Source organism: Lissotriton vulgaris, chromosome 3_1 (genome assembly GCF_964263255.1).
Source record: "Lissotriton vulgaris chromosome 3_1, aLisVul1.2, whole genome shotgun sequence".
Lineage (NCBI taxonomy): Eukaryota > Metazoa > Chordata > Amphibia > Caudata > Salamandridae > Lissotriton > Lissotriton vulgaris.
Genome location: NC_141689.1, coordinates 293,135,552 through 293,159,672, shown reverse-complemented (window position 1 = coordinate 293,159,672; position 24,121 = coordinate 293,135,552). Strand labels below are relative to the sequence as shown.

At 43.5% G+C, this 24,121-nt stretch overlaps 1 long non-coding RNA gene across 1 annotated transcript in view; it reads left to right on the top strand.

The window, feature by feature from the left end:
• The first annotated feature begins 1,240 nt into the window (after positions 1-1,240).
• LOC147726346 (uncharacterized) overlaps positions 1,241-24,121 on the top strand; it is a 37,006-nt gene continuing 14,125 nt past the window's right edge. Inside the window, exons 1-2 of the long non-coding RNA XR_015309432.1 lie at positions 1,241-1,275; positions 18,879-18,978. This is a non-coding gene — a long non-coding RNA (uncharacterized LOC147726346). The remainder of the gene's footprint in view (positions 1,276-18,878; positions 18,979-24,121) is intronic.

Below are 24,121 nucleotides of genomic sequence, written 5' to 3'. Positions count from 1 at the left end.
CATTTGAGGGAGACCTTGCCTAGATAGCCTGCCCTGTCTGCCTTATGACTGATGGGGTTCCCTATCCCCATACATTTGTGGTTTTGAGTGAGTGGTTGTTCACTGTGTAAATATGGTTGCAAATCTTGAAGTTAGAGTGAGGTAGCTGAGTAAGATGGCTGTCTTCATCACAATGTGACTTTTTTCCCACTGCCGCATTATTCTATGACCCACCTGTTACTGCTGCACTGGTGTTTTCCTTTTCTCTCAGTCTGACCTTCGCCTCTCTGGGTAGCTGGTACACAGCATGATTAATATCAGTTCATTATGCTTCAATAAATACGATGTGTTTATTTTAAAGTTAATTATCCTCATATAAGTCCACAAGTTCAATGCTGTGAGAGGTAACAAAACTAAAATGCAATAGCATATACAATGTATAAATTATGACCCATCAGTTTCCATTTTAGGTTGATGTTAAATTGATGATTTGGCATTAATGACAGACCGTATTCTACATTCCACTAACCCACAGTGGAACCAAACAAGAGTCATGCCGGTTAGCCTTGGAAAGAGCCTTACTCAAAGCATCCTCCATTCCAGAAATGTTGCCAAATTCTACACAGAGGAGTCTGACTGACACGAGTATTCGCTAACACTGTGTCAGAGTCAGGAAAGGGTGACGGCCCTAGAGTCCCGCTCTCAACCTTTCGTGGTCTGTCAGAGGACAGGAGAGGAAAAAACATGACACAAGTCCTTCAGCTGTATTTGCAACTATGCCTGGTGTACATGAGATAATTGGTAGGGCAGAGCCCCACCACCCTTAATGAGCGAACTTGCTCTGGTCATTCTTGGGGTTCGTCTTAACAATGTCTTGCAATGTGTAGATGATGCCTGTAAGCCTAGAAAACTTCTAAGGTCTGAGAACAATGTCGGTTTATAGTAGTGTAAAATGTGCCAGGTCCTGCGTGCACACGAATGTGCACTCATGGAAGCAAATGCATTGTTTGAATTACAATATGCTGATTTATTAATACAAAAATGAAACTGTTTACCCATTTTAATTATAAAGATTGGCAAATGTGCCAGTCTGTCACTTAAAGTGATTGTTATTATTTTTTTCAGTTACAATCGATGCCACTCTGAAAGAATTTTCTCTGCAACAAAACCTCCCTGCTGTGATGTCAATAGAAAAGTTGTCTGACACGTCATCTGTTCTACATGGCATTCGTGTACTAAGTCTCTTATTAATAATCTGTGGCCACGTAAATCGGATGTCGTCCATGATTCTCATTGGTAATATGAACCTTAATTTGAATTCATTATGGCGGAGTTGTGCTTGTTTCTTGTTTTCCTTAAGGATGTGAACCAGGAATGAAATGCCTAGCAATCTTTCACGGACATATCTGAATTCAGTTCAACTTGCACACTTTAATGTACAAAGTTACTTTCTGATCTTTTGGCTCTAAACTTGTTCTTTTTTTTATTTTGTAAAATAAAAGCCAGCCACATGAGTTGATAGGGAATAACCGGAAGGGTTTATGGGATGATTGAGAGGGTGGGTACAAACTAGAAATGCAATGAATATTATTTACTTGTACAGAAGTATACAAAAACCTGATGGATCGAATGTTTGAATTCATCTCGGCCATTGATATTTACTAGTGGGTCACATCCCAGTCAATCTTTATTTTGAGCACCATGCCACGCCGGTTTGTTCCAGTTTTTTGTACACGCTAGTCTTGACCATGCTCCAATAGCAAAAGTCCAAACCAAACTACCAGCAAGATCTCCATGGGAACACAATTATTCATCACATCGCTGGATAGGGTTTGTAGAGTCATGTGTGGTCCCTCCATGTGGTGTTAATGTATTACCTCACTGGAGGTAAATGGGATACTGCAGGGATGAACCACATTTGAGAAGAACTTGAGAAGACCCAGAAGTCCCATTTGCCTATAGTATCCATAGGTAGACCAGGAAAGGATCACACATGGGCACCGTATGCCTCCATACTTGAACTCCACTTGCAACTCCATAATGCCAAATTACTGTGCAAAATCAGTGATGCTGGGTAGTGGCACATGCTGACGTGGGCATCCTACCCGTGGGAGTCCTGCCACTCACCATTGTCCTTTTTGTAATGGGTGGAACAGTCTGTTCAGATTATAAACTACGCTGAGAAATGGGAAGACCATTAGTTTTCCTCCCCAAAGCCTTTGATACATTAGGGTTACCAATGATCTATCACAGAGAGCTATACATTTACATCAGCTGTTATTATTGCTCTGTCTAAATCTGGCCATACCTTTTTCCTTCGCTCTTACTTTATCAAATTCAATTGATTCCTGTAAAGCAAGTCCTTGTTGATGTATGGGATTCTTGGGTAACTTTTTTTTAATCGTTTTCTTTATTTGCATTCACCAGAATATTACAATTGCAGGATAACAGATTTATGCTTAATCTCCATAACATTCAATTGCATACTTTAAACATAACAATTACAAACCCCTTAGGACAGTTTAGCAATATATTTGATAGGAACAATGTCATACTTTCACAATCCTTCATTGCACGCCCTACGTGGCATCAGCACCCAACATGCAACTGACCACTAATCCATTTCAGCTTATTACAGCATCACATTTCAGTCATCTATTTCTACAGTGGGCGGGTTAACACAAGTAGCTGCTACATCGGATGATACTGCGTCTGTATGGTCAGTCTGTGGTGTACGCAGCCATTCTAATACGGGGCTCCAGATATCTTTAGGTCTAGACGCTGTGAGCATAAGTTCCCAAAATAATGAGAGCTGGGGTTGACAATATGAGACGTCCCGCAACCATGCTTTAGTGGATGGGGCACTTGATTTCCTCCAGTGTATAGCTACTCTGCGTTTGGCCAATAATACATAACAGCATGGCATGCAGTTTACGAGAATTTGCAGGTGTTCTTTCAGATACCACAATAGTCCTAACAACGGAAGAGGTGTTGTCGGTACATTAAGAATTTCCCCAATAATGTTAAATATGTCTGCCCAGTATTTAGCTATGGGAGGGCATTCCCAAGCTACGTGCAAAAAAGTTGCTGAGTTTGCCCTGCTCCAGCAGTCTGCAGTTGGCCGCAATCCCATGCGGTGGAGCTGGGCAGGGGTTCTGTAGAATCTATGCAGATACTTAAATTGAATCAACCGCAATTTCTTATTTGGGGATAGCATCCTTAGTTGGTCACAACAAAATGTCCACTGCTCTTCTAAGAGTGGTGGATTTAACTCAGTGTTCCAGATCAGTAAAATTTTAGCTCCAAAATTAGACATGTAGTCTGCATAGAGCTGTATAGCTTGGTGATATGTCTACGTGGTGACTAACAGATTAGTATTTGCTCCTGAACCTGCAGTGTGGGTTGCAGGTTGGGAAAGGTGGCGTGAAATTGATGGCAAGTTGCTTTTATACGGTGATACAGAAATATTTCAGAGAAGGAAGGTGCTGCTCCTTGTTCTCCCACTGGAGGCGGGCGGAAGGTGATGTCCTGATATAGATCTGCATATGTGTTTATGCCAAGCTTGTTAACCAGAGTGATATTTCCCCTGTCCTCCAGTAGCGGCAGCTTTGGGTTGTGTGCCAGTGGGACTGATGGGGCATATAGAACATCCAGACTGGCCCCCCTACACAGGCCATTCCAGCTCCATCTCAGCGTCCTCACCGTGTCTATTTCGTCTCTCGGTCTTGTGTATCATTAGAATATCGCAACCAAGAGTGGGATTGGAGCTGCTCTGCCTATCTCGACCGCCATGTGTGGCTGAAGGGTGTGGGATGAACCCAGTGGTGTAGGAACTGTGCTTATGCACAGTATGCATAAAGCTGGATATCTGGCGCACCCAGTCCACCTTAAAGGGGACTGGGTCAGGAGCTCCCATGACACTTGTTTTTCTGCCCACACCAGGGATATCATCAGGGACCACTTAGTCTTGAAGAACACCTGGGGGAGGTTGTTAAACAAATACAAATATTTTGGGAGGACGATCATTTTAGCAATGGCTATGCGTCCCGCTAGGGAGAGCAGAAGTCTGGACCAGATCTTTATTTTACTCTCCAGCCAAGTCACTGCCCTACCATAGTTTTCGTCCCAGAGTTCTTGAACATTTGGGCTGAGCCATATTCCTAGATAGCATACCGGGCCTTCCGCCCATTGGAGAGGGTAGTCTAGTTGATGAGGCAAGGTGCAGATTTTTAATGGAAATAGAACTGATTTTGCCCTATTGATCTGTATGCCAGATAATCCACCACATTTTAGGATCTCGTGTATCACTGGATTTAGGTTGACTACGGGGTTATTAATGTATAGGGTGATGTCGTCTGCATATAGCGAGACAGTAGTGCCACGAGTGGTGAATCCAAGACCGCTTGCAGCATGATGTTGATTGAGCACAGTGGCTAGTGGCTCCATAGCAATGGCAAAGAGCAAGGGGGACAGAGGACAACCCCGTCTTGTACCTCGGGTGATAGACAGTAGGGGAAGGTCAGCCCATTTAATCAGAGCCGTGCTGTGGGCAAGGAATAGAGTAATTTTATATGGCCTATGAACAGTGGGCTGAGACCCAATATGGTGAGTATTGTGAACAAATAGTCCCATTCAAGTGAGTTGAATGCTTTAGTAGCGTTCAAAAGCGCCTCCAAGGCTGGATATTGAGGATTAAGATAGTGTAGCACCGAAAAGAAGGTGCGGAGATTATGTGAAGTGGACCTGCCTGGACTAAGGCCAGAATGGTCTGGCCTGATGATCAGGGACAACAGTGGTTGTAGTTTATTGGCCAGTCGCTTGGCATCGCTTTTTGTGTCAATGTTTAGTAGTGAAAGGGGTCGTTAGGAGTCTCTATCATTGGGAGCTTTTCATGGCTTTAGCAGTGACAGTATTATGGCCTCTTTCATTGTGGGAGGGAATTTCCTAAGCGTGGTTGTAGTTTATTGGCCAGTAGCTTGGCATAGATTTTTGTGTCAATGTTTAGTAGTGAAAGGGGTCTGTAGGAATCTTTATCATTGGGAATTTTTCTGGGTTTTAGCGGTGATAGTATAATGGCCTCTTTCATTGTGGGAGGGATTTCCCAAGCTCCTGTGCCTCCTCGTATACTGCCAGGAGTTAGGGCGCCAGCAGGTCGGCATAGGTCTTGTAAAATGCCTCTGTCAGACCATCCGAACCAGGAGCTTTGCCAGAGGTAAGACTATGTATTAATGTATTAACTGTTTGATATCTTCCACCGTGAAGGGCTCGTCCAAATGAGCCCTATGGCCCCTACTCAACCACAACAGCTCGAGAGAGTCTAAGTATGACTGAAACTCCTGTGGCGTCGCATGGAAGTGTAAAGTGTGGAATAGTGTTGGGTATTCCCTGTGGGCCCCTGACCGATTCTCGGTTATTATCTAGGATTTCAGAGATGAACTGTTCTGTGTTGGGTGTGCGTAGTGTATTAACCAAAGTCCTGCCTGGCCTGTCGCCCTCCCCATATCTTCGTGCCCGGGCATATTTCCCTAAAAATGTCACTACCCTGTAGGCTTCCTCTTCGTACTCTGATATCTTGATCCTTATGTCGCACAATTTATTTGCGTCTCCATTACTATATTAATGTGACTCAAGATCTTTGATGCTTGCTTCCAGTTTACTCAGTGTTTGTCTAAAGGACCTAAGTACCCCTTCCTGTCTCGAGATGCATTTTCCCCAGATAACAGCTTTAAATGCCTCCCAGAGCATGGCCTGTGTCTGAACCGAGCCCTTATTTGTGGAAAAATATTCTGTGATGTCACCCCTAATCTCTTCCTTAAATAGCGTGTCTGTGAACGCGTGTGGTGGTAGTAGTCTCCAACAGGCCAATTTTGGCGAGCCGTCTGGCACAGACCATTTTAATAGGACCGGTGCATGGTCCGACAGTGTTCTGGGCAGGTGATTTGTAGTGAAAGTCCAGGTTGCTACGTCTGGTGAGACAAGAAAAAAGTCTAACCTTGACCAAGAGTTATACTGAGCAGTGATACAAGTACCTCCAAATAGCAAAGAATGCCTTTGTCGCCATATGTCTATCAGCCCTTCATATACAATAATGTCATTTAAGGCAGCTCTTCACAGTGAATGCAACCTACGGGACCCTCCCTTCCTGTCACTGGCATTGTCAACCAAAGCATTGAAGTCACCGCCCCATATTATTGTATCATACCCCACTGTTTTTACTTTGGCCAAAATAACCGGGATTCAGGCTTGTCCACATGGGCCATATATTGCAGCTAGAGTGATATGTATTGACCCTAATTTCCCTCCCAGGATCACATAGCGTCCTTCAGGGTCAAACAGCAATGTGGTCATCTCCCAGTCTAGACCTCGCCTTCTCTGTATGGATACCCCTCTAGCATAGTTAGAGTATATGGAGGAGTAGTTATCTCCCCAACGTCTATTCCACAGCCTGATGTGTGATGAACTGCTCAAATGAGTATCCTGGAGGAAGCAAATATCAATATTGTCTCTGGCTAAATCTGTTTGAGCAAGACGAGATTTGCGAAAATTGTTTAACCCCCTAATGTTCCATGTGAGAAGATTATACGCTACCATCTTAAATGGACTTTGATTCTCTCATATATGCCTAGCTATTTCTTTGTGTATAACGGGTGTCGGTGCATGATACCTGCGAGTGTATGCCTGAACCAGAGAGAGATGTAGTAGAAGCCATGCATTAAGTACGATCCGTCGCTCCTAGTACTTGGATAACATGCAATAGTACTGTCCTGACTAAACCAATAAAAATCCCTGTCCCTACTCCCACCCACTCCAACCCCCCAATTAGATTGAGTATAAATCCCACCCATTACTAACAAACTGTGAATTACGTCCCAGACTTGTGCCAAGGGACTGGTACCAGGAGTTCTCCCTGGGGGCATGGTTAACCGGCTCCTTAACATGTAAGAGCCCTACAATCGCCCAATGTAGGTGTGTTGGTGGAGGCAAAAGTTAGTGTGCCGTTTCTGCATTACATTGACCACTTACTTAGCTCAGCATCACACTTTCCTGTTAGTATCCAACAATACCTGTCAGTGCCATGCACCACAAATCAATCATTGTCACTTAGCCTCGCTTCCTGGGAGTCCTTAAAGGCTGATTTTGCTAGTTTCTTCGAGCTACAGACATGTTTTGCAAATTTCAAAGCAGATTTTGCATCTGTGAAATGATGGGCAGTCCCCTGATCTTTAATTTTGCTGGGTACAACATCGCATATGGTATTTCTGCTTGATTTAGCATCTTTTTGACTTGCACAAATTCACACCTGCCAGCCTGCACTTTTGGGTTGAAGTCCGAATAAATGAAAGTGTTATTACCTTTGTGGTTGTTACCTTTTTCTCTTGCCAACCTAAGGATAGTGTTCCGGTCGCGGTAGTTCAATACATGGTCTCGACGTAGATCCCACCGAACCTGGGTGCGATGGGCCATCTCTACTATGAAGAGTGCTGAGAGTTCCAGATCGAATAGTTCATGCATCAATTCCTCCACAAATGGTTCCATCTTCACGATGGCTGTTGCTTCTGGGATATAACTGTGAAAAGATTGTTCCAACACTGGCCCTAGTCTTCAATAATGGTATACATCCTATTGTCAATCTAACCCAGGTGACAGATATACGTCATTCATATTTTATTATATAATTTATTATTTTCAATTCATTTATTATTTTATGTTATTCATTATTTATAAACAACATTTCATCACATAGTCATTTTTTATAAACATTTCCAAAATACATGCCAAATACAAAAGATAATAAATATATACAAAAAAATATAATACAAAATACTTCAAAAGGGTACCACCTGATCACATACACACAGTCTCAAAATACTACCACATTCACACCCACACTACATTCAAGCCACACCATCTAGGGAAAAAGGAAGAACTGAGTCTTAGTCGGTAGAATCTTCACGCCAACTTGAAGGTCTCAAAAACCAGCATGAGACCCCGCACCAGGTCGACGCGCGTTTCGGCGGCTCAAAGCCACCTTCCTCAGGACCTCTTTCGTGTAATCTAATCCAAGATGTCAGGGGACCTACAATATATATATATAAAAAAGAGAAATTCTGTCACCATATCTTCTCTCAAATAATTGAGAGAAAAAGACTTAGTCTACATGTTTAAGAGAAACATTGCTCAGATTAACACAGCAGCTCTACACATGACCACAAGCTTCCTAAAAGAGTGCATAAGACAGAGTTGTCACACATATAAGAATTTATATGACAATTTATCATAAAGGTGCCTAATATTCTGCTAATCCAGAAAAAACAAACAGTGATTGCAATAGTACCAGCTGTCTATGGGCACTACTACAGTACCTATTCTTTAAGAGAAACCAAAAACAGATATCTATTTCATTAATTTACCACCCATGGGCATGAAACATACCATGTTGTAAAGGGGCATTGACCTACTTACGGTTAAAAACTATCAGGTGTTCCTAATCCGTGAATCAAGTTTTCATGAAAAACCAACAATTTATTTGATTCGTCGTGAGAAATCATTTTTAAAAACACCTAAAAAACAAATACAGAAGCCCCACTCTAAATAATCGTTTGGTCACATAGAAGTAAACATACAGTGCCGGTCATTCTATTTAAAGCCTGATCTTACCCAATCCAAAGGCAGCGAGGGACCCAATCTTAGGGGCCGATTATGATTGCGGAATGTCCGCATCCTCTGAGCCGGCGGAAGCCACCAGGACCCAATCTTAGGGGCCGATTATGATTGCGGAATGTCCGCATCCTCTGAGCCGGCGGAAGCCACCGCCGGCCCAGAGGATGCGGAAAAACCGCAGCGGACCCACCAAAGACCCACCGCCACGTTAGGATGGCTGGTGGGTCCTGGTTTCCGTCCGCAGCTTTTCCGCCGCGGTTGGCTTATAACCGCGGCGGAACAGCTCTAATATGGTGGCGGTGTCTCTCAGACACCGTCCACCATATTAGGATGGGCTTCCAAAGATGCTTTTCCGCAGCTGGTTTTCCGTCGAGGAAAAGCATGTGTATCTTCACTGCGGGGGCCCGTTGCAGGCCCCCTAGGTGAAGGGGGGTGGGGGGTGCACATGGGGGGTACCTATGGTACCCCCCTGCATTTGTATACAGAAATCAGCAGGCACCGCGCGGTGCCTGCCGCTTTCTGCATACAAATGCATTGTATGCATTTTTAACATTGCGGCGGGTGCAGCTTGAAGCTGCACCCGCCGCAATGTTAAAGATATAGGATGTGACCGCCACCCTGGCGGTCACATCCTAATCAGCACAGAGGGAACGCCGCTGCCCATGCGGACGTTCCCTCATACTCTGGGGTCGCGGACGGACTCAAGTCCGTCCGCGATCCTAATGACCCCCTTAGTGTTGATTAGATTCTTTCCCTCTGTTCCTTGGCCATAATTAATCTTTTGAGGGGGTCCCATCATATCTGCTGTTGCTTCTGGGATACCCATTATGCGTAAGTTGTTCCGTAGCAATCCTCATTTTTGGCCTTAATTATATTCAGCACTCTGTCCATATTAAGCAGCTGCTCCTTGGTCTCTAACTGGAATTCGTGGTTTTCCGTGGCACGGTCGTCTAGTAGGTCCAGACGTTCTTCGTGTGTGTCTACCTGCTTTTTAACTTGGCCGAGTCTCGCGTTTAGCATGTCCAGTTTGTTATCAGTGGCCTTTTAACTGTATTTCATGTCAAGTAGCATAGTGCGGAGATCATCACCACCGCCCTCTGCACCCTCTCTGACACTGGATTCTCTGTCCTTGTCCACATCATCTTCTTCGTGATGGGTGAGTCTTTTATGCTCAACGGTGACATTAGCCTGTTTCGTATTGTGTTTCCCCATGTTCACGTATGACCTACAGGCACAGCAGGGTTCATCAGGCACACCCAGGTCTTAATCCAACTCAGAGCACAGATCTACCTAGGAGTCGCTCACAACGAACCCTCTGAACCACAGGAGAGACACAGGACGGCAAGCAGGGATACAAGGCCCAGACACCGCCAAGGCAAGCTCAAGTAGGCTAAAAATGCTGGGTGTGCTTACTCATAGCCCACTGACTCGCCTCATCTGCTCCCGAGAGACATGCTCTGTTGATCTGGTTTCTCCCAAATCTCGTGGAGTGCCACTACACAGGGCAGGGACAACACGCGTCGATTACCATGAAGTGTCAGCACAGCAGCTGGGCAACATGCAGTGCTTCCCGGAGTGCCCACCAGTTTCTCAGCAGCCCACTGCAGAATTTTGTACCGCGGTTTTGAAGTGTCGCTCTCCTGGCCTCACACGGATCTCACCTCCTACGCATCCACTGCTGTTAGAACTAATGTTGCTGTGTATAGGGATGGAATACGGAGCCCCAGGGCTATTATGAAGGAGTGGTAGTCACTCCTGCACACAGCGATTCATCAGCGGCACAGGTACGGCATTGTTGTATTACTTCCAGCCCGTATATAGCACTGGGGGACCCCTCACACAGAGCCTGCTGCTCATCAGGCTAGAACCGATCCTCGCGGACCGCTTGAGCCGGCCGGTAGACGTAGCGCCGCTCAACACACGCCACTTAAACTGGCAATTGTCACCACTGCTCACCTGTGGGTCTCGCATGCCGCCACACGCTTTCTGGGCTATGCCGCAGTGTCGCCACCGCAGCCTCACCAGGTCTGCACTCCAGGTCCAGCCCTCTGCTCCGGGGCTCAACACAGCGCCCAACACCGCCCACAGTCTCCGGAGCCAGCACCGCAGGGCCAAATTGATTCCGCCGGATCGGGGAGTCAGGGGCAGGCAGCCCGTGCTGCAGGCCTGAATTTTTGCACCCTGGGACGCCTCGAACATTGAGACAGCCTCCCCAGCCTGCGTGAGCGGGCCCAAACCTCCTCAGCTGGAAAGCGCCAATATCTTCAATTTAGTACGTTTTACGATCAATATTTTGGCAGCCGCTGATGCTTGGCGCCTCCACCCTCTGGGTACTTGTGTTTATGGGCAAATATGTTCGCTCATATTGCAGGGTGTTGAAGGATTATTAAATAATTGATTGTGGGTTATAAGGTTTTTTTTTTTACATAGATGTACCTGTCGCTCTTTAGTTGTTTGATATAGTTTATCTTTGGGGCTCAAGAGCGATCTTGTTTTAGCCCTTTCTCTCTCATTGTTTTGACTACACAGTAGTATATCCTCCCAAATAAGGTGGGAATATGGCTCTGAAAATCCTCTTATAATGCTAATATTCCAAGGCAAGTTTATGAAGCAGTGTTGTTGACATCTCAGTGTCTGGTCCTGGTGGTGTGCCAAGACTTACCTGACAAGTCTGCTGAGGTTTTTCATATTAAACTATCACAAGGACTGAACCTTTTCTGCCCAAAGTGACACCAGGGTTAGCCATGAGGCCAAACACAAATGTTTGGAGAGTCTTATTGATTAGAAGTCTATTCCATATATGAAGACCCTTTATCAAAATGAATTGTCTCAGTTGTAGAATGAACAAAATTCACAGAGAACATCTCATTGCAAAAGTTGTATTTTCCATAAAATATATGCAGTTCTAAAAGTGACAATGGCACAGAGCTCACGGTGAAGGTGATGTGAATACAAAACTACCTGATACATATGAAGTATATTCAAATAGGGCTGTATATTTATCCCACGTATTATCAGATTAGAAAATCTGATTCCTCAATGACACAGTTCACTGTATACACTCCCTGCATTTAGTTGACGTTTCAACCCTTCCTTTCAGTTATGAGGGTCTCATCAGTATATTAGACCATCATCTCTCTCTTATGCCTTTGAGAATAAAGAGAAGCCACACCAACAAAGGTGCTGAGTTTAAACGGTTGCAGAACCTACCTCGCAGACTGTACTTAGAAAGGAGAAGACTTTGTTTTTGGTCAGTGCTCACCAAGTTGAGGCTACAAGAAGATACTAAGGGAAATATATGTATCTGTCTACAGTGACCATCAAAGGACTGCCGGGTAGCAGACTTATCCAAGTCTCATGAGCCACATTCACATGATATCTTGAAAAACCATGTAGCGTTCATCAAAGTACCACTCGGAACAGTGTGGTGCCTCATCCTCACTCTCTATTACTCCTTAAGCATGACTCAAACCAATACAATCTCACTCATTATACGTCCCAGCCGATGAGTAACCTAGTCCAGGCTATCCAACCAATGGGGCCAATATACAATACAATGTATCCTCCAGAAACATCCTTTAAAGCTGGAAGTGGGTACACAATCAATCTAACACCTCATGACATACTGGCCCCTTCCATCAACCCTTTTTATGCAACAAAGTGTCTAAACAACATTTCAGCTACTTACTCGAACCACAGAAAATAGTAATCCAGCGTGTCGTCAGCCGGACCAACAGGCCGAGTTGCAGCCCGTGAATGATGAATTGCAATTACTCAAGTTGCAGTTTGCCACGCGGAAGAGCTGATCGCTCTTATCTGTGTGTGTGATTATGACTGGATTGCTGACCAACCAGATAGACTGCCATGGTAGGAGTGAATGTGTGAATGCAAGTGTGAAACACTGGGTGAGCTGATTGCCTATATCTCTCTGTTAATAAACTAAACAAAACTATCAACCAACGACTTAGACTGCCTCAATTGTAGGCAACACATCAATGGAATGGAAATGTACTCTACACTTACTTGGTGCCTCATTTTGAAGAACTCTTAAACCTTTAATATGAGTGCTGTTAAGATACACCCCCCAGTGTCCAATAAAATGGGAACCTCAGAGACAATATCCTTGACAATCGAGGTGTCTGTATCGTGGTGTGGTAATGGGCAAACTTTTCATCAGCAAACAACTACAATTACTGGTGCCACACTGAGAGGGAGGGCCTACTGTGTGTACCATTAATCTGGCCACAGTGTTGAATGCACTCAAAATCTTGTGAGGAAGCCATATAGATATGAGGTTGCTCATATCTCTCCGGGCACGAACAAGATGAAACTGTCAATCAAAGAATTAGGCTACATCAAAGGGTAGGCAACACAGAACGGAAAGATAGTTGAGCCCTACGCGGAGGCCTGAAAAACTCACACACCCTCAATATCAGTACTGTTACATACACTGCTAATTGTACACCACGAGGACTAAACAACATGAGAACCTCACACAAAATGTCCTTGACAATCATGGTTTGTAATGTGCTGTGGTAAGGGGCAAACTTTTCACGTTAGGATACATAATTTCCTCTTAGACACAGAGCCATCAACAAACCCCTACGGTTATTGGTATCACACTGAGGTAGTGCACCTAAGGCTTTTACCAATTGTATGACCACTGTGATGAATACACTCATAACCTTCTTGAGGAGTTATATAGATATGCAATTAGTCATATTTCTTGGGGCATGCAATACGCATTTTACTTTTTTCAATAGATTTTATCTGTGTGCAGAACTAACTTGAAAATAAGGGGCTGATGCAAGAAACACTGATTGCAAAATGCTGGTCGCAAATTGTGACCAGTACTTTTGCAACTAGTGTGGAATTTTGTGAACCGAGTCATGAAATTATAGAACTGTTCACAAAATTGTAGATCATAGTGGGTCGCAGTCCAAGTTCCCTCAACAATATTCATGATGTAGGTCCCAAATTGCATCTCACTATGGTTGGATGCCATCACAGCTTGCTGGGGCAGCAGACCATTGTGTTTGTGATTGCATTTAAAAAACAGGAAACTATTTTGTCAATGCACCCACTTTCCTTAAAGCAAAACGGTTTGCTTTTACAATTTTTTTATTTTTTTTGTTTGAGAGTTGGCTATGGTCCTGTGTACCACTGCCTACTCCCCCAAAAACCTTTTTAATATTCATAAAGCTGAAGGGGGCCCCAAGGAGCACCCTTCTTTTCTGCTAACAGGTTACAACCCCATCTTGGCGGGTGGTAACTTTTCATTGTTAACAATTGTTCCTGTTAGGAAAAGATGCTTGCAACATGTCCCTCCAAATAGCAATTCCATATCCATTTCTAAAACTAGTCACTGACTCCTGACAAACTCTGAATCAGAACGTTTTGCAAAAGCCTTATATGACATTAGCCCTGTAATGTGCCTTTGCTAATTGATGCTGATATCTTTTCCTGCTGAGTCGCATAAAGACATTTTGTGTTTCATGGTGCATTATGAGGAATTGTATTGCAGTTGTGGAAGTAAAATTGTGATGAATGGTGTTGTAATTAGAGAAACTCATCAATTTTAAAACATAGTTCAAGATATAAAAAAAACAATTGGGACCCGTTTTACTAAGGGCTAGTGTTGACCTTGCAGCAGTCAAGGTGACACAAGGGCAACGCAAGCCCTTAAGTGCGATTTACTATGTCCCGCAGAGCCATCTTTCATGGTTCTGCATGGCATGGTATCTGGAGTTATGAAAGGCAGGGCAAGTTTGTGCCTGGTATTACTCTGCCTTGGAAAGGTGTACCATGTGTGGAGCTTGAGCGTTCCTATGCATCCATCCCTGGTTTTTGGCGCATTCGCTGATTTACGAACAGTAGTAGTAAACCTGGGAATGCATCAAAATGCTATGCCATCCCAGGGGATGCATAATGTGGAAAAATATGTTTATTTCTCTTTCTGTTTTCCTCTTTCTATGTGTGCTGTATTCTGCAGCACATATCGAAACAGGAAAAAGCCTCAGAGGCAGTGGCGGATGCTAGAAGGGGAAATCAGTGGGGGAGAGCGGAGGAACAACAAAGAAAAACAAAACTTACCTGCGGCCTGACGACTGCTGCCTCGCCGCCTTTTCTGCTCCGACAATGTTCACACAGGCTCCCAATCCAGACGTTACTTTCATGCTGGTATTACCCAGCATGAGAGGGGGCTGGTTCCATACTCCAGTATGGACTGGGAGCCTGTTCTCCAGAGCTCTGCTGATATCGCCAAGCAGCAGCCTGGAGATATTCAAGTGCGCATGTCACTTTGGCCGGCCATAGACGGCCGGCCAAACTGTCATGCGTCATGAGCCCACCTCTCCTCCTGCTGGCCCGCCCTTCAACAGTCCCTTCCTGCACAAAAACGCAAGCACTCTTGCACTGTGGTGCAAGGGACCTACATTGGCACTTGCCAGCGTCTAGTGCGCCAGCGCAGAGAGAGATCAGGAATGCGTCATATCTTAGCAGATGTGGCGCATTCCTGTCCTCCACATTTGATGCAGTGCAGCAAGTTGTTTTGCTGCGTTACTTCAAATGTTAGTAAAGCTGCCCCTTGGTACTTTAGGTTTATTGATTTGTTAGAGTAATGAGGGCTCACATAATTAGAACATTAACATGGGAAACAGAGAAAATAAGCACAGAAAATTGAGACTTCAACAATCAAAATTGGGTTATGGGTGCCATCATTGAAATAAGAAAAAGAGCTGGAAATCAGAATTTTCAAAACATCTGTAATTTAACAAAAGAAATTCCAAAAATGTATGATCTAGTTGTTGCACATTTTAAGCCTTGCTACAGATAGTTGTCTGTGGGAGAGCTGATGTCTTTAGAACCGGAAATACAGACAAAAATCGGCCTGGGTCAACTCCCTTGGCCCATACGTTTTATTCTTAATCCGTTCCCTTCAGCCAGTGCTTGCAGGAAATGTTGTTGACATTTTGCATTAGGTCACAGGATGTTTTCAGTCTCACCGTTACTTATTGTCTGCTGGGGGCCGTTTATGAGTTTAAAGTTGAACTACTAAAACTGTCAAAACAAGATTACACATGGTAAATCCGGATGAGGTAAATTCCGGGCACAGTTCCACCTGCAAAATAGTAGTTGGAATATGTCCCTGGTAAATGGAGGGACTTGGTGTGGTAATTATAAACTGTGCATGTTATTCCCTATTCTATCCCAAAAACTGTATTTGCTTGGAAATGCCCATTTGAGTCTACCTTGAGACAGTAATTTCAGTTTAAAGTTACCACACTACTTTTATCGGAAGCTCTGTTCAGAGATGCCAAGCCAGCGATTCCAATGCATCCATGGCATCAAATCTCAGAGACTAATCTGTCAGAGGCCTTGTGCCCCTCTTGGATTGGCTTTAATGGTAATGTAGAGACTGACATTTCTTTTTTTTGTTTCACAATTTTTTATTGAATTTTAACTCGGCCAAGAGTGGCCGCCATATTGGCCATCACCTGACTCCGCCCCTCAGAATGTACAACATTAAAGTTAAGCTCATTCCATTAACGTCACCTTTGCCTTGGACTTGGCATAGCAAAGTGATCAGCAGGCAAACAAATATTATCATACTCATTTCACATGTTTTGCTACTTACTGTTACATGCAATGTTTTCAATAATGTTAAATATGCATTTATGCTGTTGCTAAACAGTAAAAACTGGTCGAATCCAATGTCTTATACTGAGATTTTAAAAAAGATAACTAGTTTTGGGGTTTTGCAATAAAACCAAGTAGTACAATGGAAAATAAGTGCAAAGAGTATATGTGCAGGCATGTTCCTTCTTAATAGGCTTAGATTCTAAAACGGCCCTGCGCTCGCTCAATCTACTCGATTGGTGCCCTGCCAATTGACTACTTAGGGCTACACATACACATGTTGGAGGGAGCTTAAATAAACATTCATCAAAAAGTACATTTGTGACAACGTTCAGTATTCTGAATCACTATAATATCATATGTAAGCAGCCCCAAAACCTTGTTTTGTGATCACATTTTTGCAAACCAATTTTGCACGATATATGCACATCAATGAAATATACACATCTTTCCACAATATTGTTTTCATGGCATTAACACATTCTTAAGCTACAAACCGTTTCCACTGAATAGTGTGTCATTCAAAGTGGGTTCAAAACGTGGATTTCGGCCGCATCTAATGATGATCCGCACGTTATAGTTCAGCCAGCACGTATTTTGCGTTTCAAAGCGCTGCTTCTTCAGGCCCGAAAAGACGAGAACAAAAACAATTTTTACACAAATGTAGTAATAATCATTTAACGCGTCTTTTAGCCTACTGACAGGCTTGGATAGTGTGGCTAGAGATTTCTTATAATTCCATAGTTGCTAATTGAGCATTTCTACATAATGCATATGAAAGTTTGACATTTTCAATCAAAAGTCCGACCTGAAACAGAAAAAGACAATGAAAGGGGAAAAGAAAAAGAAAAAAATAGCCAAAAAACAAAAGATATGCACAGATGCCTCGTACAGTTATGTACATTGTGACACACAACCGGCAGGGGTTGCCTGAAGGAGTTAGTGGTCCTAATCATATACACACTTACCAAAACAAAATGTTACCGAAAAACTAAACCATCAGTCTTGAATAGTTTTCATAATTATGATGAGACGTTCCTCTGAAAATACTTAGTCGAATAGTAGTCATATCTACAAATGAAAAAAATATAAGAAACACTATTGTGCTAAACTTTCCCATCTGCATAGAACAGTCAAACAGCTTTGATCCGTCAACAAAGCCCACTTAATCTCCAGTTCCATTTCCTGCAGTAAACCCATAGTTAAGTTCTCACATACAGTTACCCAAGTGTTCTGATAGCGGTCAGGTTTAACAGAGGTAGGTTGTGGGTAATTCCATTAGATAGCGATAAGCAGTTTCCCTGAGTCTACCTTTTCCACACCGTAATTCCATCTAGAAAACATAATGATGAAATCCGCCATGTTAATCTGATCTTGCCAAAAGCCATAAAATAACTTCAGTAGATCAAAATGCCTAAGGGAGACGCTTTATTAGAAACGCAAACAAAATATTCTAATGTCACCCTTCATATCTCAGCATGATACACCGAAACTCTGTGTATCATGGATGTACCACAAAAACTCTGGATCTAACATAAATGTTGGCATTAGCACATATCCTAATATCATGCGCTATTGTATATATGCACGGTACATGAGTTTTGAGAAATGTCAAAAGGGTCCTCAGAAACTCCTTGTCCCAAGATTACAACCAAAAGGCCCCCATCACCTGGCTGCATGAAGCAACCTCCCAATTCCCCATTATTGGTACTTGTTTGTGGTCCTATCGCACTGTCATATACTAACTAGTCTGCGAATGACACAATGGCTCCACCTTAGCTTTCCCCAATACAAAATTCACTGCTCAACACAAAGCTATGGTACGAAATTGGTTTGTAAAATTTTGATCACAAAAAAGTGTTTGGGTCTGCATACCTATGATATTAGTGACTCAGAATAAAGAACTTTGACACAAAAGTAATTTTTGATGAATGTTTATTCATGCTCCCTACAAAATGTACATGTTTAGTTCTAAGTACCTTCTTCCTCTAATCCTTCTACTGCAGCCTCTGTGCAGGCAGACAATCCATAGATTTAGGATAAGGTAAAATATTCCTTTGCATATTTCTTTACTGTTTGCTCACCTAGAAAACCTTTTCCACAACGATAGCCCATCCTGTACACCACCTAAAATGTTCTGTGATTTGTGGATCTACGACATCATAAACACACACTATGTTACACTTATAAAATAACTTTTTTGTCTAATTTGATGGAGGGAAATGGATTAGAAATGTTTGTTAACACTTACAAAGCTCTCTTATGTTGTGTGTTACTAACATCCCCACTCCTTTTTCCAATTATTTTCCTACATATACGATGATGACATTTCTGGACCCATTGTCAATTTTGTGGGGTGACTAGCTCTTCCTTGGACCCTAAATTCCCACTGATATACATGAATATGGATCTCTCATGTGTGAATGTACATAACAATTACCGGGTTCAGAGCAGATAGGACTTGGGCACGCAAAGGAAACATCATCTGATCCTACCTTCTCAATCACCTAGTTAAAAGGTCAATCTGTAAATGTATTGGCCTGTGGATAATGTCATTATGGTTCATGAAACATTTTCCTTAATATCTCTGTTTTTTATAGATAACTATCAAGAATGGATGAGTGTGATGAAGAACCCTCTCTATTTAGTTTTTGGTGTCGGTCCCAATTACTTAAGCGTGGACACATTTTTTCTCATTAGGTAAGAATGTAACTTCATACCTTTTTTTAGAAAATATAAATTCGTTTTTATAATCAGATACTGTTTAAAACCTGAAGTCAGATTTTTATTTTTCTAAGAGGATCATTTTTGGGTCAAAATAACTTTCATGAACCAGTTTCTTGTTAGTATCATTATATATTGGCAAATGCTTTATATAGTGATTACATCCAAGTTTCAATTTGAGAATTTTATAATAGGCATGTGAGATTATAGAGAAAATATACACTATAGTGGAATTTATGTATGGCTTGATAGGCAATAACTATATAAGGCCTTCAAATGTCTATAATATAGGCTGATAAGGCATATAATTTTGTCTTGTGTTAATTCGCCTAATAATGTGTACATAGTATTAATGTTATTTTAACTTACGAGTTATAATCAATAACGTATGGATTTTATGGCAAATGTCTTCCTTATATTGTCAATCTTTCTTTTGTTATCAATCCAGTCATATAAGGATACTATTTCAGTGTTCCTCTTTTTTGCAGTCTACATCATTGCTTCCTAAGAGTATTCCTGGTGTCCTTTATGAATTTCATGAAATTGCTCCAAATGTATTGTTCTCGCAGCCATAAATTTCCAACTTTCATGGTGTATCGTCCTTTTGAGGGCATAATCCTTGTTTCTCTTTACAGCATTGAGTTGTATGTTGCACAGTCATAGGTTGCATCTTCCATTATAATTTATAAATTAACAGATCTGCCTCTATTTAGGTTGAGAGGCCCTTATTCCAACTTGATTTAAAGGCCCACATGGGTCAGTGCATTTCACAGGTCTCAGTTTGTGGAAGGCCCTCATTGCCTGTTCTAGCATGGAATTGACATTTTTTACTGTTTAAATTTACAAATGTGCTATTGATTCATTGTGGGTTGCACATGTTCACCCTCGCTCTAACTTCGAGGGACAGGCTCAATAAGGTAGTGTGTATATCTGCAAAGCACACCCTGTGAAAAACGAGCCCATAACCCTATCGGTGCCCAGGCCGCTGGCGCAAACCGCCTCTTAGTTCCCATGTTGAGTAATTACCAAAATAAAGAGACGGGCGCTGGAAGCAGGAATCAAGAACAGAGTTTATTTCTCATGAGGAGAGCATGTCATTTCGGACACGAAACACAGTGTCTTTCGGGAGGTGCTCTAACAAGTGAGCTGAGACTCTGGCTTTTTATACTCTACAGAACACATGATAACACAATCAGGACGGTGTGACGCAAAAGGAAAGACATCCCTATAATCCTCGTGGTGATCCTACCCATATACATTCACAATGGGGACCCTTGACCTGCTGATAAGAGGGGAGGGCAATCACGCAACTGAGTGTTTTGTAGGATGTGTACGCCTGATCATAGCCCAAGGGGTGGGGTGGCTAAGACCAATAGAGGATCCTTTGAAGAGGAGTGACTTCATACAATAAGGGCAGTAAATGGTATCTCCTGGCTCAGGCGATGGCCTCGGACATGTGTGGTCAGCTGGACTCGGGGGAAAGGGTCATCAACAGAGGGGCATTCATGGAAGGGAAGTAGGGGTTGGTCAGGCGCGGCCGTGATTCTCAAGGACAGGGTCTTGCAGAAGAAGAGGGATTATGACTTGCCCACGTGAGGAGAAGGGAGGGGTAGCCAGGGTGGACACAAGGACAGAGTCACACAGAGAGCGAGAGAGATCTTATGACCCGTACATGAGAGCGGGGGCAGTCAGGTGCAGCTGGGGGAGGGCTATGTCTGCTAAGGCAAAGGATGCCTCTCCAAGATGGAATAGGGGGTTTTGTGCGAGTCAAGGGGGAGAGTTGCCTTTCACAGCGGGGTCGCGCAGAGGGAGAGGGCTTCATGGTTTATGCATGTGAGGGAGAGAGATTTTGAATACACGCAGAAGGGGAGCCAGTGATTCTAATCTTAGGCGGGCAAAAAGGGCCAGGGTGCCTAAAATGGCTGTCATGTATACATGGGTACAGGCCTTTGCTGGCAGTAGGATGCAGTTAAATGCTTTACGGTATTCAGGGTACGCGCAGGGAGAGGAGTGGGAAAAGGGAAATGAACGTTGCTTATGTACATCAATATTTCTATTTTTCAACAGTCGCCCCTTTTTACATAGCAAAAGTTCATTTTCGTGATCGATGATGGTACATATAAAACAGGCACGGTCGCAGAATTAGCATTGTCAATATTAGCATATGGTATGTAATCATGGACAGTTGATGTGTTTGGCAGAATACGGCACATAGGAGATTGCATTTGTCGAGTTCCTATCATTTCAAAGCACTACATAGCATAAATGTTTCTGACTAAAAATGTAACCAATGAACAGTTTTGACCAGGTAGTTGAGAGCGGAATTCAGTTCAATATACAATATTTCTTCGTCCCAGTGTCTTTTTGTCAGTGAGCCATCACTGGTAGGCTCTAGTCCGAGTACTTTCGTTGGCGCTGTTGAGCACCGGCGGTGGAGCTATAGGTCCAGCTCTGTTCTATCCTTTCGCGTTGCAGGGTGCGGTCAGTCCTCTGCTGTTAGACCACAGTCCTGTTCCCTAAACAATCCGGTTGGCGGCGCCTTATGCTCGGCACCCACAGTTCTATGGCAGCACCCTATTCCCTGTGGAATGCAGTTCGTTCCTTTGGCAAAAAGTCACGTGGAGAAGAGGGTGAGTGTGGTTCAAATAGTCGATAGGGGAGAGGGTGGAGTTGGGTCAGAGTTCCTGGGACACGCAAAAGGGACCAAGGGAGCAAAGGATAACAAGCAGGCAGGCCCATCCATCGGGCTCAAGGAAGGGGGACGGAGACTCCAGGCACACGTGGGTTTAGCAGGCGAGTGGCTTCGAGGTGGCTCGCCGTTTTTCATTTTCCACGTTGAAGTTGCGGTCTCGTCCCGTATCCTGTTGCTCTGCGGCTCCACCTTTGGTCGAGGTCACACGAGTCCCAAGATCCGCGGCCAGGCTGTACGTCACTTCTGACCCATCTCCTTCGGTGATCGTGAATCTTTGAATAGGTACAAGACAATGTTTCAGTGAAATGGCAAAAGAAGATATCTATGCATGCTGAATTCCTCCCTCAATTCTACGCATTTGGGAGATACGCTCATTGGTCACAGTCAGAGGTCCATTACCAAGCAGTGCACGTGTCAGTATTCCTACTGGGTTCATGGCAGGTCTATTCATCGTCTTATTTATAAATCAAGTGAGGTTCCCATCAACTGTGCATTACATCATATTCAGCATTCTACAGAGCATTTCCCATCAGGACTGGCTAACCTTTTCGAACAGGGCGGGGGTGTCATTATCGAGAGTCAGGCAAAACAGGGTATTCTCGAGGGTCAACAGCTACTCATGTGCATCAAGTTCATATTCGGGACAGCAATTGGGGTTTATCAAAAAATGGGGCGGGGATGCTTCGGGCTTGGGTGCAAAAAGGGGGGTGGGGCAATCCGGGCGTTGGGAGTTCAATCTGGACGTTGGCGTTCGTCTCTGAAGAACAGACATAAGGTGCCATTGACATACAGTTCCCCTATAAATGGCCAGATTTGGGGGATTTTAGTCGTCTTACCTGTCCTTTCCTTCTCAGCCAATTCAAGTTCATTCATTTTTGCAGAAAGGAGAGGCAGTAACATGGCGAGATACAATCATTTTAGTTTCGGTCAATTTCGCTGAACACCTTTGCGTTCAATATGTATCAAATCAGACTGGTGCCGGTGGGGCACAATTTTACCAATGAAGGAGAGAGAATAGGCAGACTCTCATAGAGAGTGAGAGTCGTCCGCAATCTAAACGAGCCATTCGGTACACGTATGACATGTAGGGAGAGAGAGAGAGAGAGGGAGAGAGAGAGAGAGAGAGAGAGAGAGAGAGACGTGTACAAAAATAGGTCATTTAGTGCGCTCACAACACGGAACAGCAAAGGTCAGGTAACGCACAGATACAGACAGAGGGAAGACATAAATTCGTACATTTATACACACACAAACTCAGACAGGGAAGACGGCACATGTATTACACATATACAAGACATTCACGACAAGACAGAAAACAATTGTTAGCCTACAACATCTGTTTTTATATGTATATCCTACGTATCTTTACTATCCGGTTTTATCTATGTGCTTGCTCTTTCTACCCTTCCCCCCTTTCCCTTCTCGCTTGTCACGCCTGCGAGCGTTCCCAATTACCAATACTCACACCTCGGCTGGTCGATCAGTAATTAACCTGGTCGTGCTAGTTACCCATGGTTGGATCTTAAGCCATTTTTCTGTTCCCTCCTGTGGTGGGAAGTTCTCCAGGCTGAGGCAACGGCAAGTATTGATCGGGGGAACAGTCGGACAGCTTGGCTATATCTATAAGAGTGTGAGAAAGGGGGTAGTGCATTTTGAACATCAGCAATATTTCTAACTTCCTAGACGGGTGGTGCCGTGGCAACCCTTACCTGTATAATTTTTCTTTATCCTTTCCCTACCTAGTCAAACGTCCAGTTACATTATTTAACACGTCATTTCTAGTCAATTTTTCGTCATTCAGTACCTGTCCAGTTTCTATGTCAGTCCATCCTCTCAGTCGCTATGTCCTAAGGAGGAACAGTCATGTTAAGCCTACGTCTTTTAAAAATTTATCGTTATAGTGACTAAACACATATTCCCCCCTTCCCTTTTTCGTCGGTGGTCCAACCGTCGCTCTTCCACACTTCAGCCGACGTTCTGACGTGACCTGCAGAAGGGAGGAAAAGAAGGGGTGGGGGGGGGCAGCATTCAAAGCACATCATCATGCAGTAGTTCGAAAATGTTTCTACCTACCATATACTCGCTCTATCTCCTCGTACTGCATTCCCTTGCCATCTCGGCATTTCAGCCCAGAGGGACCAGTGGTGTCATATAGATAATCATTGACGATCTGAGTATCTACATGAGCTACTTGGTCGTAACCGTCTTTATCGGGTGCAAGGGTGACGGTCAGGTTGCATTTTCTGTGGTGTCATTTAAAAGGGTTATCTGAAACACTTTTCCGGCTGTTTGTGGCACATAAGGTAGCTGCTAAATATCTGATCCCTTTTGATCTACATCCTTCATCATACTTACTCTTCGCTCACAGTAGTAAGGCATTACAAAACTCATTAATGCAACTGCAACGACCATGCTTTCTTCTTCAAA